Below are 18,834 nucleotides of genomic sequence, written 5' to 3'. Positions count from 1 at the left end.
GGGACCGGAGGACGAGTAGCCATCCAACTGATTTTGTGATTAGGTCGTCGGCGGGCGGGCAGGGTGCCTCAGCTGGGTAGGAGGCCAAATTTGCATGTGCTCCGCCCCGTCTGTTGACGTCGCGTCAACAGACACACACCCACTAGGCAGACGACCAACAGGCAAGCAGCAGCAGCCAGCTGTCTCCTCGCTCTTTGCTGCCGCATGCCTGTGTCCCTGACGAACTGCTGCTGAGTAAATCAATCAGCTAGCTGCTGCAGAGGAGAAGGAGGAATCTTGCACAATCAGGTGCAATGACGGCTTTCCTGTTTTGAGCCCATTCAGCAGCAGTAGTAGTAGACAGTCAGATGGACAGGCATTCATGTGGCAGGACCCTTTGTGTGACATCACAATCTGCCCTCTATGACATCACAAGCTGCTCACTCGGAATCCGGCGGAACCTGACAGCCAGACAGTCACTTGGAACAGACAGGCAGACAGGACAGTCATGTGTAGGTGAGCTGGGTGGGCCAATGTTTTCTTTTATTGGCAGTTACCACCCAAATGATGGTCCGAAGAAGGTAAGTGATACTTTTTCTAAATCCCCCTCTCAATGATCATCAATTGTTGGGCTTGGAAAAAAATGGAAGAGGAAAAAAAATTCCCAAAACAAAAGAGAATAAAGAGGAAAAAAAATTCCCAAAACAAAAGAGAGAGAAAAGAGAGCGCAAAAAGAAAAGAAAAAAAATATATAAGAGATCAAGAAAAAAAAAAAAAAACAAGCCATTTCAAATCGAGAGGGAGGGGGTCCAAAAATTCCATTGCTTTGATCCAGTTGATGTTTCCGTGGTAAGATCGTAGGTAAGTCACATAGCGTTTGCATATTTATTGGGAGGTCGCAGCGATTGATAAGTCCTTTAATTTAGGCAGGCTTCCGGTCTTTTGGCTAGGCCGCATATGCTGATATCAAGTGTAGTGTCACGTCAAGTAATTAACTGCCTCGATTCCAGAAAGTACAATTCAAGGAGTCAAGAAATAGTCACAAAATGATACACTGAGGCAGGATTTGAAAGTATTTATGCACAAGGGTTAAACCTTGAAGCAGCAAATGCATGCATTTCTAAATACAAAGGTGCACAAACAATTGATACTCCAAATCAAGTGCCAGGAATGGAAATAGTCTTTTTTTGGATAACAGATTAGGAAGGTGCACCGGTCCTGGAAGTACTGCAATACCAGGTCAATGCGTGGAGTGGACAGAGCAAGCTCTTCTTCCATCTCCCTGTTCTAAAAATCCATTTAATATATGGCCCCCAGATAGGGGGCGTATCAGATATTAAACTGATAAGAACAGATACTACACTTGATCTTAGCCAAAAGGCCGAGAAGCGATAACCCGAATGGGGTCCCAGCAAAGCGCGCAAACCGGAATTCGGCCACCAACACTGGTGGAGAAGAGATCAGCACCACGGACACATCTAACACACACACATCACTTCTTTGACGTTGCAGTCTGAAAGATACCAGGCTGTACGGCAGGTATGAATAGGACTTGAAGTGCTGGACAGGGACCGGAGGACGAGTAGCCATCCAACTGATTTTGTGATTAGGTCGTCGGCGGGCGGGCAGGGTGCCTCAGCTGGGTAGGAGGCCAAATTTGCATGTGCTCCGCCCCGTCTGTTGACGTCGCGTCAACAGACACACACCCACTAGGCAGACGACCAACAGGCAAGCAGCAGCAGCCAGCTGTCTCCTCGCTCTTTGCTGCCGCATGCCTGTGTCCCTGACGAACTGCTGCTGAGTAAATCAATCAGCTAGCTGCTGCAGAGGAGAAGGAGGAATCTTGCACAATCAGGTGCAATGACGGCTTTCCTGTTTTGAGCCCATTCAGCAGCAGTAGTAGTAGACAGTCAGATGGACAGGCATTCATGTGGCAGGACCCTTTGTGTGACATCACAATCTGCCCTCTATGACATCACAAGCTGCTCACTCGGAATCCGGCGGAACCTGACAGCCAGACAGTCACTTGGAACAGACAGGCAGACAGGACAGTCATGTGTAGGTGAGCTGGGTGGGCCAATGTTTTCTTTTATTGGCAGTTACCACCCAAATGATGGTCCGAAGAAGGTAAGTGATACTTTTTCTAAATCCCCCTCTCAATGATCATCAATTGTTGGGCTTGGAAAAAAATGGAAGAGGAAAAAAAATTCCCAAAACAAAAGAGAATAAAGAGGAAAAAAAATTCCCAAAACAAAAGAGAGAGAAAAGAGAGCGCAAAAAGAAAAGAAAAAAAATATATAAGAGATCAAGAAAAAAAAAAAAAAACAAGCCATTTCAAATCGAGAGGGAGGGGGTCCAAAAATTCCATTGCTTTGATCCAGTTGATGTTTCCGTGGTAAGATCGTAGGTAAGTCACATAGCGTTTGCATATTTATTGGGAGGTCGCAGCGATTGATAAGTCCTTTAATTTAGGCAGGCTTCCGGTCTTTTGGCTAGGCCGCATATGCTGATATCAAGTGTAGTGTCACGTCAAGTAATTAACTGCCTCGATTCCAGAAAGTACAATTCAAGGAGTCAAGAAATAGTCACAAAATGATACACTGAGGCAGGATTTGAAAGTATTTATGCACAAGGGTTAAACCTTGAAGCAGCAAATGCATGCATTTCTAAATACAAAGGTGCACAAACAATTGATACTCCAAATCAAGTGCCAGGAATGGAAATAGTCTTTTTTTGGATAACAGATTAGGAAGGTGCACCGGTCCTGGAAGTACTGCAATACCAGGTCAATGCGTGGAGTGGACAGAGCAAGCTCTTCTTCCATCTCCCTGTTCTAAAAATCCATTTAATATATGGCCCCCAGATAGGGGGCGTATCAGATATTAAACTGATAAGAACAGATACTACACTTGATCTTAGCCAAAAGGCCGAGAAGCGATAACCCGAATGGGGTCCCAGCAAAGCGCGCAAACCGGAATTCGGCCACCAACACTGGTGGAGAAGAGATCAGCACCACGGACACATCTAACACACACACATCACTTCTTTGACGTTGCAGTCTGAAAGATACCAGGCTGTACGGCAGGTATGAATAGGACTTGAAGTGCTGGACAGGGACCGGAGGACGAGTAGCCATCCAACTGATTTTGTGATTAGGTCGTCGGCGGGCGGGCAGGGTGCCTCAGCTGGGTAGGAGGCCAAATTTGCATGTGCTCCGCCCCGTCTGTTGACGTCGCGTCAACAGACACACACCCACTAGGCAGACGACCAACAGGCAAGCAGCAGCAGCCAGCTGTCTCCTCGCTCTTTGCTGCCGCATGCCTGTGTCCCTGACGAACTGCTGCTGAGTAAATCAATCAGCTAGCTGCTGCAGAGGAGAAGGAGGAATCTTGCACAATCAGGTGCAATGACGGCTTTCCTGTTTTGAGCCCATTCAGCAGCAGTAGTAGTAGACAGTCAGATGGACAGGCATTCATGTGGCAGGACCCTTTGTGTGACATCACAATCTGCCCTCTATGACATCACAAGCTGCTCACTCGGAATCCGGCGGAACCTGACAGCCAGACAGTCACTTGGAACAGACAGGCAGACAGGACAGTCATGTGTAGGTGAGCTGGGTGGGCCAATGTTTTCTTTTATTGGCAGTTACCACCCAAATGATGGTCCGAAGAAGGTAAGTGATACTTTTTCTAAATCCCCCTCTCAATGATCATCAATTGTTGGGCTTGGAAAAAAATGGAAGAGGAAAAAAAATTCCCAAAACAAAAGAGAATAAAGAGGAAAAAAAATTCCCAAAACAAAAGAGAGAGAAAAGAGAGCGCAAAAAGAAAAGAAAAAAAATATATAAGAGATCAAGAAAAAAAAAAAAAAACAAGCCATTTCAAATCGAGAGGGAGGGGGTCCAAAAATTCCATTGCTTTGATCCAGTTGATGTTTCCGTGGTAAGATCGTAGGTAAGTCACATAGCGTTTGCATATTTATTGGGAGGTCGCAGCGATTGATAAGTCCTTTAATTTAGGCAGGCTTCCGGTCTTTTGGCTAGGCCGCATATGCTGATATCAAGTGTAGTGTCACGTCAAGTAATTAACTGCCTCGATTCCAGAAAGTACAATTCAAGGAGTCAAGAAATAGTCACAAAATGATACACTGAGGCAGGATTTGAAAGTATTTATGCACAAGGGTTAAACCTTGAAGCAGCAAATGCATGCATTTCTAAATACAAAGGTGCACAAACAATTGATACTCCAAATCAAGTGCCAGGAATGGAAATAGTCTTTTTTTGGATAACAGATTAGGAAGGTGCACCGGTCCTGGAAGTACTGCAATACCAGGTCAATGCGTGGAGTGGACAGAGCAAGCTCTTCTTCCATCTCCCTGTTCTAAAAATCCATTTAATATATGGCCCCCAGATAGGGGGCGTATCAGATATTAAACTGATAAGAACAGATACTACACTTGATCTTAGCCAAAAGGCCGAGAAGCGATAACCCGAATGGGGTCCCAGCAAAGCGCGCAAACCGGAATTCGGCCACCAACACTGGTGGAGAAGAGATCAGCACCACGGACACATCTAACACACACACATCACTTCTTTGACGTTGCAGTCTGAAAGATACCAGGCTGTACGGCAGGTATGAATAGGACTTGAAGTGCTGGACAGGGACCGGAGGACGAGTAGCCATCCAACTGATTTTGTGATTAGGTCGTCGGCGGGCGGGCAGGGTGCCTCAGCTGGGTAGGAGGCCAAATTTGCATGTGCTCCGCCCCGTCTGTTGACGTCGCGTCAACAGACACACACCCACTAGGCAGACGACCAACAGGCAAGCAGCAGCAGCCAGCTGTCTCCTCGCTCTTTGCTGCCGCATGCCTGTGTCCCTGACGAACTGCTGCTGAGTAAATCAATCAGCTAGCTGCTGCAGAGGAGAAGGAGGAATCTTGCACAATCAGGTGCAATGACGGCTTTCCTGTTTTGAGCCCATTCAGCAGCAGTAGTAGTAGACAGTCAGATGGACAGGCATTCATGTGGCAGGACCCTTTGTGTGACATCACAATCTGCCCTCTATGACATCACAAGCTGCTCACTCGGAATCCGGCGGAACCTGACAGCCAGACAGTCACTTGGAACAGACAGGCAGACAGGACAGTCATGTGTAGGTGAGCTGGGTGGGCCAATGTTTTCTTTTATTGGCAGTTACCACCCAAATGATGGTCCGAAGAAGGTAAGTGATACTTTTTCTAAATCCCCCTCTCAATGATCATCAATTGTTGGGCTTGGAAAAAAATGGAAGAGGAAAAAAAATTCCCAAAACAAAAGAGAATAAAGAGGAAAAAAAATTCCCAAAACAAAAGAGAGAGAAAAGAGAGCGCAAAAAGAAAAGAAAAAAAATATATAAGAGATCAAGAAAAAAAAAAAAAAACAAGCCATTTCAAATCGAGAGGGAGGGGGTCCAAAAATTCCATTGCTTTGATCCAGTTGATGTTTCCGTGGTAAGATCGTAGGTAAGTCACATAGCGTTTGCATATTTATTGGGAGGTCGCAGCGATTGATAAGTCCTTTAATTTAGGCAGGCTTCCGGTCTTTTGGCTAGGCCGCATATGCTGATATCAAGTGTAGTGTCACGTCAAGTAATTAACTGCCTCGATTCCAGAAAGTACAATTCAAGGAGTCAAGAAATAGTCACAAAATGATACACTGAGGCAGGATTTGAAAGTATTTATGCACAAGGGTTAAACCTTGAAGCAGCAAATGCATGCATTTCTAAATACAAAGGTGCACAAACAATTGATACTCCAAATCAAGTGCCAGGAATGGAAATAGTCTTTTTTTGGATAACAGATTAGGAAGGTGCACCGGTCCTGGAAGTACTGCAATACCAGGTCAATGCGTGGAGTGGACAGAGCAAGCTCTTCTTCCATCTCCCTGTTCTAAAAATCCATTTAATATATGGCCCCCAGATAGGGGGCGTATCAGATATTAAACTGATAAGAACAGATACTACACTTGATCTTAGCCAAAAGGCCGAGAAGCGATAACCCGAATGGGGTCCCAGCAAAGCGCGCAAACCGGAATTCGGCCACCAACACTGGTGGAGAAGAGATCAGCACCACGGACACATCTAACACACACACATCACTTCTTTGACGTTGCAGTCTGAAAGATACCAGGCTGTACGGCAGGTATGAATAGGACTTGAAGTGCTGGACAGGGACCGGAGGACGAGTAGCCATCCAACTGATTTTGTGATTAGGTCGTCGGCGGGCGGGCAGGGTGCCTCAGCTGGGTAGGAGGCCAAATTTGCATGTGCTCCGCCCCGTCTGTTGACGTCGCGTCAACAGACACACACCCACTAGGCAGACGACCAACAGGCAAGCAGCAGCAGCCAGCTGTCTCCTCGCTCTTTGCTGCCGCATGCCTGTGTCCCTGACGAACTGCTGCTGAGTAAATCAATCAGCTAGCTGCTGCAGAGGAGAAGGAGGAATCTTGCACAATCAGGTGCAATGACGGCTTTCCTGTTTTGAGCCCATTCAGCAGCAGTAGTAGTAGACAGTCAGATGGACAGGCATTCATGTGGCAGGACCCTTTGTGTGACATCACAATCTGCCCTCTATGACATCACAAGCTGCTCACTCGGAATCCGGCGGAACCTGACAGCCAGACAGTCACTTGGAACAGACAGGCAGACAGGACAGTCATGTGTAGGTGAGCTGGGTGGGCCAATGTTTTCTTTTATTGGCAGTTACCACCCAAATGATGGTCCGAAGAAGGTAAGTGATACTTTTTCTAAATCCCCCTCTCAATGATCATCAATTGTTGGGCTTGGAAAAAAATGGAAGAGGAAAAAAAATTCCCAAAACAAAAGAGAATAAAGAGGAAAAAAAATTCCCAAAACAAAAGAGAGAGAAAAGAGAGCGCAAAAAGAAAAGAAAAAAAATATATAAGAGATCAAGAAAAAAAAAAAAAAACAAGCCATTTCAAATCGAGAGGGAGGGGGTCCAAAAATTCCATTGCTTTGATCCAGTTGATGTTTCCGTGGTAAGATCGTAGGTAAGTCACATAGCGTTTGCATATTTATTGGGAGGTCGCAGCGATTGATAAGTCCTTTAATTTAGGCAGGCTTCCGGTCTTTTGGCTAGGCCGCATATGCTGATATCAAGTGTAGTGTCACGTCAAGTAATTAACTGCCTCGATTCCAGAAAGTACAATTCAAGGAGTCAAGAAATAGTCACAAAATGATACACTGAGGCAGGATTTGAAAGTATTTATGCACAAGGGTTAAACCTTGAAGCAGCAAATGCATGCATTTCTAAATACAAAGGTGCACAAACAATTGATACTCCAAATCAAGTGCCAGGAATGGAAATAGTCTTTTTTTGGATAACAGATTAGGAAGGTGCACCGGTCCTGGAAGTACTGCAATACCAGGTCAATGCGTGGAGTGGACAGAGCAAGCTCTTCTTCCATCTCCCTGTTCTAAAAATCCATTTAATATATGGCCCCCAGATAGGGGGCGTATCAGATATTAAACTGATAAGAACAGATACTACACTTGATCTTAGCCAAAAGGCCGAGAAGCGATAACCCGAATGGGGTCCCAGCAAAGCGCGCAAACCGGAATTCGGCCACCAACACTGGTGGAGAAGAGATCAGCACCACGGACACATCTAACACACACACATCACTTCTTTGACGTTGCAGTCTGAAAGATACCAGGCTGTACGGCAGGTATGAATAGGACTTGAAGTGCTGGACAGGGACCGGAGGACGAGTAGCCATCCAACTGATTTTGTGATTAGGTCGTCGGCGGGCGGGCAGGGTGCCTCAGCTGGGTAGGAGGCCAAATTTGCATGTGCTCCGCCCCGTCTGTTGACGTCGCGTCAACAGACACACACCCACTAGGCAGACGACCAACAGGCAAGCAGCAGCAGCCAGCTGTCTCCTCGCTCTTTGCTGCCGCATGCCTGTGTCCCTGACGAACTGCTGCTGAGTAAATCAATCAGCTAGCTGCTGCAGAGGAGAAGGAGGAATCTTGCACAATCAGGTGCAATGACGGCTTTCCTGTTTTGAGCCCATTCAGCAGCAGTAGTAGTAGACAGTCAGATGGACAGGCATTCATGTGGCAGGACCCTTTGTGTGACATCACAATCTGCCCTCTATGACATCACAAGCTGCTCACTCGGAATCCGGCGGAACCTGACAGCCAGACAGTCACTTGGAACAGACAGGCAGACAGGACAGTCATGTGTAGGTGAGCTGGGTGGGCCAATGTTTTCTTTTATTGGCAGTTACCACCCAAATGATGGTCCGAAGAAGGTAAGTGATACTTTTTCTAAATCCCCCTCTCAATGATCATCAATTGTTGGGCTTGGAAAAAAATGGAAGAGGAAAAAAAATTCCCAAAACAAAAGAGAATAAAGAGGAAAAAAAATTCCCAAAACAAAAGAGAGAGAAAAGAGAGCGCAAAAAGAAAAGAAAAAAAATATATAAGAGATCAAGAAAAAAAAAAAAAAACAAGCCATTTCAAATCGAGAGGGAGGGGGTCCAAAAATTCCATTGCTTTGATCCAGTTGATGTTTCCGTGGTAAGATCGTAGGTAAGTCACATAGCGTTTGCATATTTATTGGGAGGTCGCAGCGATTGATAAGTCCTTTAATTTAGGCAGGCTTCCGGTCTTTTGGCTAGGCCGCATATGCTGATATCAAGTGTAGTGTCACGTCAAGTAATTAACTGCCTCGATTCCAGAAAGTACAATTCAAGGAGTCAAGAAATAGTCACAAAATGATACACTGAGGCAGGATTTGAAAGTATTTATGCACAAGGGTTAAACCTTGAAGCAGCAAATGCATGCATTTCTAAATACAAAGGTGCACAAACAATTGATACTCCAAATCAAGTGCCAGGAATGGAAATAGTCTTTTTTTGGATAACAGATTAGGAAGGTGCACCGGTCCTGGAAGTACTGCAATACCAGGTCAATGCGTGGAGTGGACAGAGCAAGCTCTTCTTCCATCTCCCTGTTCTAAAAATCCATTTAATATATGGCCCCCAGATAGGGGGCGTATCAGATATTAAACTGATAAGAACAGATACTACACTTGATCTTAGCCAAAAGGCCGAGAAGCGATAACCCGAATGGGGTCCCAGCAAAGCGCGCAAACCGGAATTCGGCCACCAACACTGGTGGAGAAGAGATCAGCACCACGGACACATCTAACACACACACATCACTTCTTTGACGTTGCAGTCTGAAAGATACCAGGCTGTACGGCAGGTATGAATAGGACTTGAAGTGCTGGACAGGGACCGGAGGACGAGTAGCCATCCAACTGATTTTGTGATTAGGTCGTCGGCGGGCGGGCAGGGTGCCTCAGCTGGGTAGGAGGCCAAATTTGCATGTGCTCCGCCCCGTCTGTTGACGTCGCGTCAACAGACACACACCCACTAGGCAGACGACCAACAGGCAAGCAGCAGCAGCCAGCTGTCTCCTCGCTCTTTGCTGCCGCATGCCTGTGTCCCTGACGAACTGCTGCTGAGTAAATCAATCAGCTAGCTGCTGCAGAGGAGAAGGAGGAATCTTGCACAATCAGGTGCAATGACGGCTTTCCTGTTTTGAGCCCATTCAGCAGCAGTAGTAGTAGACAGTCAGATGGACAGGCATTCATGTGGCAGGACCCTTTGTGTGACATCACAATCTGCCCTCTATGACATCACAAGCTGCTCACTCGGAATCCGGCGGAACCTGACAGCCAGACAGTCACTTGGAACAGACAGGCAGACAGGACAGTCATGTGTAGGTGAGCTGGGTGGGCCAATGTTTTCTTTTATTGGCAGTTACCACCCAAATGATGGTCCGAAGAAGGTAAGTGATACTTTTTCTAAATCCCCCTCTCAATGATCATCAATTGTTGGGCTTGGAAAAAAATGGAAGAGGAAAAAAAATTCCCAAAACAAAAGAGAATAAAGAGGAAAAAAAATTCCCAAAACAAAAGAGAGAGAAAAGAGAGCGCAAAAAGAAAAGAAAAAAAATATATAAGAGATCAAGAAAAAAAAAAAAAAACAAGCCATTTCAAATCGAGAGGGAGGGGGTCCAAAAATTCCATTGCTTTGATCCAGTTGATGTTTCCGTGGTAAGATCGTAGGTAAGTCACATAGCGTTTGCATATTTATTGGGAGGTCGCAGCGATTGATAAGTCCTTTAATTTAGGCAGGCTTCCGGTCTTTTGGCTAGGCCGCATATGCTGATATCAAGTGTAGTGTCACGTCAAGTAATTAACTGCCTCGATTCCAGAAAGTACAATTCAAGGAGTCAAGAAATAGTCACAAAATGATACACTGAGGCAGGATTTGAAAGTATTTATGCACAAGGGTTAAACCTTGAAGCAGCAAATGCATGCATTTCTAAATACAAAGGTGCACAAACAATTGATACTCCAAATCAAGTGCCAGGAATGGAAATAGTCTTTTTTTGGATAACAGATTAGGAAGGTGCACCGGTCCTGGAAGTACTGCAATACCAGGTCAATGCGTGGAGTGGACAGAGCAAGCTCTTCTTCCATCTCCCTGTTCTAAAAATCCATTTAATATATGGCCCCCAGATAGGGGGCGTATCAGATATTAAACTGATAAGAACAGATACTACACTTGATCTTAGCCAAAAGGCCGAGAAGCGATAACCCGAATGGGGTCCCAGCAAAGCGCGCAAACCGGAATTCGGCCACCAACACTGGTGGAGAAGAGATCAGCACCACGGACACATCTAACACACACACATCACTTCTTTGACGTTGCAGTCTGAAAGATACCAGGCTGTACGGCAGGTATGAATAGGACTTGAAGTGCTGGACAGGGACCGGAGGACGAGTAGCCATCCAACTGATTTTGTGATTAGGTCGTCGGCGGGCGGGCAGGGTGCCTCAGCTGGGTAGGAGGCCAAATTTGCATGTGCTCCGCCCCGTCTGTTGACGTCGCGTCAACAGACACACACCCACTAGGCAGACGACCAACAGGCAAGCAGCAGCAGCCAGCTGTCTCCTCGCTCTTTGCTGCCGCATGCCTGTGTCCCTGACGAACTGCTGCTGAGTAAATCAATCAGCTAGCTGCTGCAGAGGAGAAGGAGGAATCTTGCACAATCAGGTGCAATGACGGCTTTCCTGTTTTGAGCCCATTCAGCAGCAGTAGTAGTAGACAGTCAGATGGACAGGCATTCATGTGGCAGGACCCTTTGTGTGACATCACAATCTGCCCTCTATGACATCACAAGCTGCTCACTCGGAATCCGGCGGAACCTGACAGCCAGACAGTCACTTGGAACAGACAGGCAGACAGGACAGTCATGTGTAGGTGAGCTGGGTGGGCCAATGTTTTCTTTTATTGGCAGTTACCACCCAAATGATGGTCCGAAGAAGGTAAGTGATACTTTTTCTAAATCCCCCTCTCAATGATCATCAATTGTTGGGCTTGGAAAAAAATGGAAGAGGAAAAAAAATTCCCAAAACAAAAGAGAATAAAGAGGAAAAAAAATTCCCAAAACAAAAGAGAGAGAAAAGAGAGCGCAAAAAGAAAAGAAAAAAAATATATAAGAGATCAAGAAAAAAAAAAAAAAACAAGCCATTTCAAATCGAGAGGGAGGGGGTCCAAAAATTCCATTGCTTTGATCCAGTTGATGTTTCCGTGGTAAGATCGTAGGTAAGTCACATAGCGTTTGCATATTTATTGGGAGGTCGCAGCGATTGATAAGTCCTTTAATTTAGGCAGGCTTCCGGTCTTTTGGCTAGGCCGCATATGCTGATATCAAGTGTAGTGTCACGTCAAGTAATTAACTGCCTCGATTCCAGAAAGTACAATTCAAGGAGTCAAGAAATAGTCACAAAATGATACACTGAGGCAGGATTTGAAAGTATTTATGCACAAGGGTTAAACCTTGAAGCAGCAAATGCATGCATTTCTAAATACAAAGGTGCACAAACAATTGATACTCCAAATCAAGTGCCAGGAATGGAAATAGTCTTTTTTTGGATAACAGATTAGGAAGGTGCACCGGTCCTGGAAGTACTGCAATACCAGGTCAATGCGTGGAGTGGACAGAGCAAGCTCTTCTTCCATCTCCCTGTTCTAAAAATCCATTTAATATATGGCCCCCAGATAGGGGGCGTATCAGATATTAAACTGATAAGAACAGATTTTTTTTTTTTTTTTTTTTTTTTTTTTTTTTTTTTTTTTTTTTTTTTTTTTATCACTCAGTAATCAGTCAAGAATAGCCATCCCCTTAGGGTACTTTCCGTCTCCAAGCTCTCTGACTTAATCCTCATCGTGATATCATTCTTTTAAACCATATATGAATTAATACATAACAAACTCATAACAACACAAAATCTTTCCATTTCTTAACTTTCCATATTCCTTCGGCATCCACTCCCTTTTTCCCATACTTTTTCTCCCATAAATAACATAAATACAGTTTACCCAGTACCATCCTAACAGCCTCCTCCACCTCTATTTTATCTTTCTTAAATAATAATACATTTCTACAGTCCCACAATACTTCTTTAACACAACCCAAAATAACCCATAGAACTCTTGTCTTTTCATTTCCAATTACCCCCAAACCAAACATAACTACTTGAAAGGTCAAAAATTTTACCCCAGTAAGCTCTTTAACCAACACCCCCAAACCCTTCCATAAATTCCTAGCATAGTCACAATTCCAAAATAAATGTAATATACTTTCCTTCCCTCCACACCCCTCCCTAGGACAGTCGTCTGTTCTCCCTAAACCCCTCTTTTTTTGAAACTCTCTGACGGGAAGACATCCATGCGTACTCAGCCACATTATATCTTTTTGTCTATTAGTTATTCCTTTACCTCCAATAGACTCCCATACTTTTTCCGCCTGCTGAGAACGCACTCCTTCTATAGAACACATAGGCTCTCTATCTACAATATCCCTCTGTATCTCTTTCTTATTTTTAAAGGCTTCACGCTCTAGATGTTCAAGTTGGAACTTTTTCAAAAATTTCTCTACCATTAAATAAAACTGCGGCACCTTAAAAGAAACTGGCGCTCTTAAATCCTTCTCTATCCATTTCAAACGAAAAAACAACCATCCTGCTGAAAACTTCACCATTCCTGCTGTAAAACTGTCTTTTTTCAAAATATCTAAGATGTTTGAAACTATATTTAAGTAACAAAAAACCTCTATGTTCGGGAAGCCAAAACCTCCCTTCTTCCCACTCCTCATCACCACCTCCCTCCTCATTTTCTCCATTTTTGATCCCCAAAAAAACAGAAACAATACCCTATTAATCTTTCTAAGCATTAAATAACTAGGTGGAAACACCAAAGCCACATACAAGATCATAGGAACAATAATCGCCTTAATAACCAAAATCTTCCCTGTGAAGGATAAATCCCGCAAACGCCAAAATTCTAACCTCTTCGCTACTTTCTCTCCCACCTCTTGCCAAGACTCCTCTCCTCTAAGATTTTGTTCAAATTTTACCCCCAAAATCTTAATACCCCTCTGTACACCTTCCACCTCTCTATCTTGAAACTCCAATTCTCTCCCAAACACCTTATATTTGCTTTTCCCCCAATTCACTTTGAAAGCCGACGCTCCACAAAATAAAGCAATTAATAACTTAACTCTATCAAAAGATGCTTTGTTCTTACACAATACACTAACATCGTCCATGTAAGCTATAACTTTCAAACTAACCCCACCCCTCCCTGGTATATCTAGGCCTCTAACTACCTTATCCCTCCTTAATAACTGTAACAGAGGCTCCAGTGCACATATAAATAATATTGGTGACAGGGGACATCCCTGCCTCACTCCCGATTTAATGCTTATCTTTCCTGTAATATTCCCATTAATCAAAACTCTACTATATGCTTCCCTATATAGACTTTTTAGGACCCCAACAAAATGTAACGGAAACCCCATCACCACCAATACTTTAAACAAAAAAACATGAGACAACCTATCAAAAGCCTTTTCAAAATCAATTGACAAAAGCACTAACGATTGATTCCTCCCTTTAACATATTCTATACAATCCCTTAATAAAATTAAATTATCACTAATTTTTCTCCCCGGTACCCCACATACTTGTTCCTCCGCTATTACTTGATTTATCACAAACTTAAATCTATTTGTCATAATTTTTGCAAAACTTTTATAATCGCAATTCAAAAGCGTAATAGGCCTCCAATTTTTAATTTCTTTTTTCTCCCCCCCTTTAAACACCAAAACCACAATCCCTTCCTTCATTGATTCCACAATATTACCACTCTCCTTCATATAATTACAAACCTTCAAAAGGTCCTCCCCCAAAACATCCCAAAAAACACAATAAAACTCTATTGGAATTCCATCACTGCCAGGAGTTTTATTTTTTGCTCCACTAAATACTGCAATCCTCAATTCCTCTAGATCAAACCTCTTGACTAAATCCTCTTTATCTTCCTCTCTCACCTGTTTTCCTATACTTTTCAACACCTCTCCTTCTAAATTTACATCCCTCCATTTATCTTCATACAGATCCTGGTAGAAATCATAAATCACCTTACTCACTCCTTGTCCTTTAAATTCTATCCCATCCTTATTCATTATCCTGTTTATACTCCTATCACCTGCCACTGCCTTTTTGAAAAAAAAACGTGTGCATTTTTCCCCTTTCTCCATCACATCAACCTTTGCCTGAAAAATTATTTCTTTCCCCCTGGCCTCTAGTAATTTGCTACTTTCCCTCCTAGTCCTCTTAATTTCCTCTTCCACATCCATCCCTCCCTCCCTTAATTTATTCAAAAAGACCAACCTCTTAAGTAAATCCTCATATTTTCTCCTCTTTAACTCAGCACATATCTTGCCCTGCTTCCCAAAAAAGAACTTTATCTCTCTCTTAACCCATTCCCACCATGTCATAATATTCTCAAAATCCTTCTTCCGCACCCTCCAAATATTATATGCCTTTATAAAACGCGACCTGACCATCTCATCTTCCAAAAGACTAATGTTCATTTTCCACAAACCCCTCCCTCCCACTATATCCCCATTCAACTGCACCTCACACAAAATTAACCTATGATCTGAGAAGGAAACCTCCTTTTGTGCATAATTTTCCACCCCCATATCCTTGCTCACAAAAATATAATCCAATCTGGATTTTACTGTTCCTTTATCTGAAAAAAAAGTAAAAGGCGCGGGTTTTAACTTACAAATCCTTACCACATCTTTTAAACACAAATCTTCCATATTTTGTACCCATAACCTACTAGTTGCATCTAACTGCCTCCCCCCTCCCCCCACCCTACCTCCCTCCTCTATTACACAATTTAAATCCCCCATTACTACCATAGGCATTTTACCAAACAAAAAAAATTTCATTTTGTCAAACAACTCTTTACGCATATTTCTATCTGCATATGCATAAACATTACAAACTCTAAAGTACACATCCTGAAATTTACAATAAACTATAACACACCTCCCTGGATCAACCACATAATATTTTTCTACCTTTATATTTTTGTTTCCAAATAATACCCCTATCCCATCATTTTTATTTGTCTCGGTGAATGACCAAATTACCTCCCCTTCCCACTCATCTTTTTTTGGAGTTTCATTTAATCCACACTCTTGTAGACATATGACATCCTGCTTCAATCCAGCTAGGTACTCTAGAATAGCAGCTCTCCTGCCTCTAGCCCCGAATGTTCTGACATTAAGAGAACAAAACTTCAAAACCATATTTCATATAGAAAGGAAAAAAACTTCCATATTGCATTACATGGAACATCATTACCCAAAGAAAAACGAAAAAAAGGATGCATATTCAAACACAAAAGTCAAATCTCACAGGGATACCAGCTGAAACGTCAAATCTCATTTTATGCAAATTCGGCACCCACTGCCTGAATTTGAATTTTAGGTCAATTCCCAGACTCTTAATTGCTTTCAGCTGCCGTCTGGGCGTTTGCCAGGGCAAGGGGCTTCTCCCCCTCCCCCCAGCAGCAGTCCTTCTCCTTCTAAAAAAGAAGTTGGAGACTCTATATGCGACAAGTTATAATCCATTTCCCCACAGGGACTACAGTCCAGGTCACTCAAAAGAGAGAAAGGATTTGGGGAAACTGCCACCCCTTCATCCAACCTCATTTTCTTTTCTGACGGTCTCTGCTGCTTCTTGCTTTTCCTCCTGTTTATTGCCAGGAATTCCCCTGTATTCTCACAGGCCATCTCCTTCTCACTTTCTCCCTCCTCTGATGACTGCAGTTCTATTGCATGAGACTCCTCCTCCTCCTCCTCCTCCATCACCACACCTGCATCATTCCTGTGTAAGTCTGGACTTTCAGCAAGGAGGGAAGTTAACCCCTCCATCTCCTCCTTTCGTTCAACAGGGTTTCTAAAAGGCTCCCTTGTACCCTGCTTCTCTGCCTCATATTGCTCAATGGCAGCTCTCCTCCGTGCAACCGCAGTATTTGTGGGGCATTTTTTGGCACCATGCCCGTGCTCTCCACAAATATCGCATGCTCTAGGCTCATCACAGTCTGCGGCCTCATGCCCTCCTCTTTTACAGTTTCTGCAGGTTTTCCCTGCTTTACATTCCTCCCTTACATGGCCATACTGAAAGCATTGTCTACAAAAGTTTGGCTGTCCAGGGTAGAAGAGAAAGCCTCTAAAACCCGCCACTGTGAAATTGGCTGGAGGGTGCTTGCTTCCCCCCGCCTGTCCAGGGTCTGGTTTCAGCCTGACCCAGAACCTCCATTTCCCATTGAAGATTCCAAGCGTATTTTTTTGTTGAACCCCTTCACTGACTTTGTCGCAGTAGTTCCTCAAAAACGCTTTAATTATGGACATGTCCGCATATGGGTTGTACAAATGTAGGGTTAATGGAATCTCTTGCATACTGAACAGTGGCACCATTTTAAACTCCCTCATCTCTGGTTCTTCTCCTTTCCCTTTAAGGGTCTCATAAACGTTCAAACAGAATCCAAAATTATGAAAAGTAACATCAAAAATCCCCTGTTTGGGAAAGTCCTGGATGCAAAAGATGTCACTTACTGTTACTCCAGCGAATTTCTCCAGGATTTCACGGACAAGCCAAACCACATTACGGCCAATTCTCCCACCTTCACCCAGCACGAAACGAATGCTGTTCTTTATTCCAGCCATGTTGCTGTAGAAAGTAACTCTCCAACCTGTGCACCCACGGGTGCAATCGCCTCTTGATCCAAAACCTCAAACCCCCCTCAGGGGGCCTGGGAGCCTCTCGCCACGAACCACGATCGCAGCCAAAAGGCCGAGAAGCGATAACCCGAATGGGGTCCCAGCAAAGCGCGCAAACCGGAATTCGGCCACCAACACTGGTGGAGAAGAGATCAGCACCACGGACACATCTAACACACACACATCACTTCTTTGACGTTGCAGTCTGAAAGATACCAGGCTGTACGGCAGGTATGAATAGGACTTGAAGTGCTGGACAGGGACCGGAGGACGAGTAGCCATCCAACTGATTTTGTGATTAGGTCGTCGGCGGGCGGGCAGGGTGCCTCAGCTGGGTAGGAGGCCAAATTTGCATGTGCTCCGCCCCGTCTGTTGACGTCGCGTCAACAGACACACACCCACTAGGCAGACGACCAACAGGCAAGCAGCAGCAGCCAGCTGTCTCCTCGCTCTTTGCTGCCGCATGCCTGTGTCCCTGACGAACTGCTGCTGAGTAAATCAATCAGCTAGCTGCTGCAGAGGAGAAGGAGGAATCTTGCACAATCAGGTGCAATGACGGCTTTCCTGTTTTGAGCCCATTCAGCAGCAGTAGTAGTAGACAGTCAGATGGACAGGCATTCATGTGGCAGGACCCTTTGTGTGACATCACAATCTGCCCTCTATGACATCACAAGCTGCTCACTCGGAATCCGGCGGAACCTGACAGCCAGACAGTCACTTGGAACAGACAGGCAGACAGGACAGTCATGTGTAGGTGAGCTGGGTGGGCCAATGTTTTCTTTTATTGGCAGTTACCACCCAAATGATGGTCCGAAGAAGGTAAGTGATACTTTTTCTAAATCCCCCTCTCAATGATCATCAATTGTTGGGCTTGGAAAAAAATGGAAGAGGAAAAAAAATTCCCAAAACAAAAGAGAATAAAGAGGAAAAAAAATTCCCAAAACAAAAGAGAGAGAAAAGAGAGCGCAAAAAGAAAAGAAAAAAAATATATAAGAGATCAAGAAAAAAAAAAAAAAACAAGCCATTTCAAATCGAGAGGGAGGGGGTCCAAAAATTCCATTGCTTTGATCCAGTTGATGTTTCCGTGGTAAGATCGTAGGTAAGTCACATAGCGTTTGCATATTTATTGGGAGGTCGCAGCGATTGATAAGTCCTTTAATTTAGGCAGGCTTCCGGTCTTTTGGCTAGGCCGCATATGCTGATATCAAGTGTAGTGTCACGTCAAGTAATTAACTGCCTCGATTCCAGAAAGTACAATTCAAGGAGTCAAGAAATAGTCACAAAATGATACACTGAGGCAGGATTTGAAAGTATTTATGCACAAGGGTTAAACCTTGAAGCAGCAAATGCATGCATTTCTAAATACAAAGGTGCACAAACAATTGATACTCCAAATCAAGTGCCAGGAATGGAAATAGTCTTTTTTTGGATAACAGATTAGGAAGGTGCACCGGTCCTGGAAGTACTGCAATACCAGGTCAATGCGTGGAGTGGACAGAGCAAGCTCTTCTTCCATCTCCCTGTTCTAAAAATCCATTTAATATATGGCCCCCAGATAGGGGGCGTATCAGATATTAAACTGATAAGAACAGATACTACACTTGATCTTAGCCAAAAGGCCGAGAAGCGATAA

The 18,834-nt window shown here is 44.1% G+C and overlaps 8 non-coding genes and 1 pseudogene across 8 annotated transcripts; all 9 read right to left on the bottom strand.

Moving 5' to 3' along the window:
* Positions 1–1,181: 1,181 nt before the first annotated feature.
* LOC146055825 (U2 spliceosomal RNA) lies at positions 1,182–1,372 on the bottom strand. The gene has a single exon (XR_014468961.1). It is a non-coding gene; the product is annotated as a U2 spliceosomal RNA (small nuclear RNA).
* A 1,355-nt stretch (positions 1,373–2,727) lies between these two features.
* On the bottom strand, positions 2,728–2,918 carry LOC146055824 (U2 spliceosomal RNA). Its single transcript, XR_014468960.1, has one exon. It is a non-coding gene; the product is annotated as a U2 spliceosomal RNA (small nuclear RNA).
* Positions 2,919–4,273: 1,355 nt separating this feature from the next.
* On the bottom strand, positions 4,274–4,464 carry LOC146055822 (U2 spliceosomal RNA). Its single transcript, XR_014468958.1, has one exon. It is a non-coding gene; the product is annotated as a U2 spliceosomal RNA (small nuclear RNA).
* A 1,355-nt stretch (positions 4,465–5,819) lies between these two features.
* On the bottom strand, positions 5,820–6,010 carry LOC146055821 (U2 spliceosomal RNA). Its single transcript, XR_014468957.1, has one exon. It is a non-coding gene; the product is annotated as a U2 spliceosomal RNA (small nuclear RNA).
* A 1,355-nt stretch (positions 6,011–7,365) lies between these two features.
* On the bottom strand, positions 7,366–7,556 carry LOC146055820 (U2 spliceosomal RNA). Its single transcript, XR_014468956.1, has one exon. It is a non-coding gene; the product is annotated as a U2 spliceosomal RNA (small nuclear RNA).
* A 1,355-nt stretch (positions 7,557–8,911) lies between these two features.
* On the bottom strand, positions 8,912–9,102 carry LOC146055818 (U2 spliceosomal RNA). Its single transcript, XR_014468955.1, has one exon. It is a non-coding gene; the product is annotated as a U2 spliceosomal RNA (small nuclear RNA).
* A 1,355-nt stretch (positions 9,103–10,457) lies between these two features.
* Positions 10,458–10,648, bottom strand: LOC146055817 (U2 spliceosomal RNA). Its single transcript, XR_014468954.1, has one exon. It is a non-coding gene; the product is annotated as a U2 spliceosomal RNA (small nuclear RNA).
* A 1,355-nt stretch (positions 10,649–12,003) lies between these two features.
* LOC146055843 (U2 spliceosomal RNA) lies at positions 12,004–12,174 on the bottom strand (annotated as a pseudogene).
* A 6,467-nt stretch (positions 12,175–18,641) lies between these two features.
* On the bottom strand, positions 18,642–18,832 carry LOC146055816 (U2 spliceosomal RNA). Its single transcript, XR_014468953.1, has one exon. It is a non-coding gene; the product is annotated as a U2 spliceosomal RNA (small nuclear RNA).
* Positions 18,833–18,834: the final 2 nt, after the last annotated feature.

This window comes from Crinia signifera, unplaced genomic scaffold, assembly GCF_055691185.1.
Source record: "Crinia signifera unplaced genomic scaffold, ASM5569118v1 HAP2_SCAFFOLD_617, whole genome shotgun sequence".
NCBI lineage: Eukaryota > Metazoa > Chordata > Amphibia > Anura > Myobatrachidae > Crinia > Crinia signifera.
Note: the sequence above shows the minus strand (reverse complement) of the source record. Positions and strands in the feature narration are given on the sequence as shown.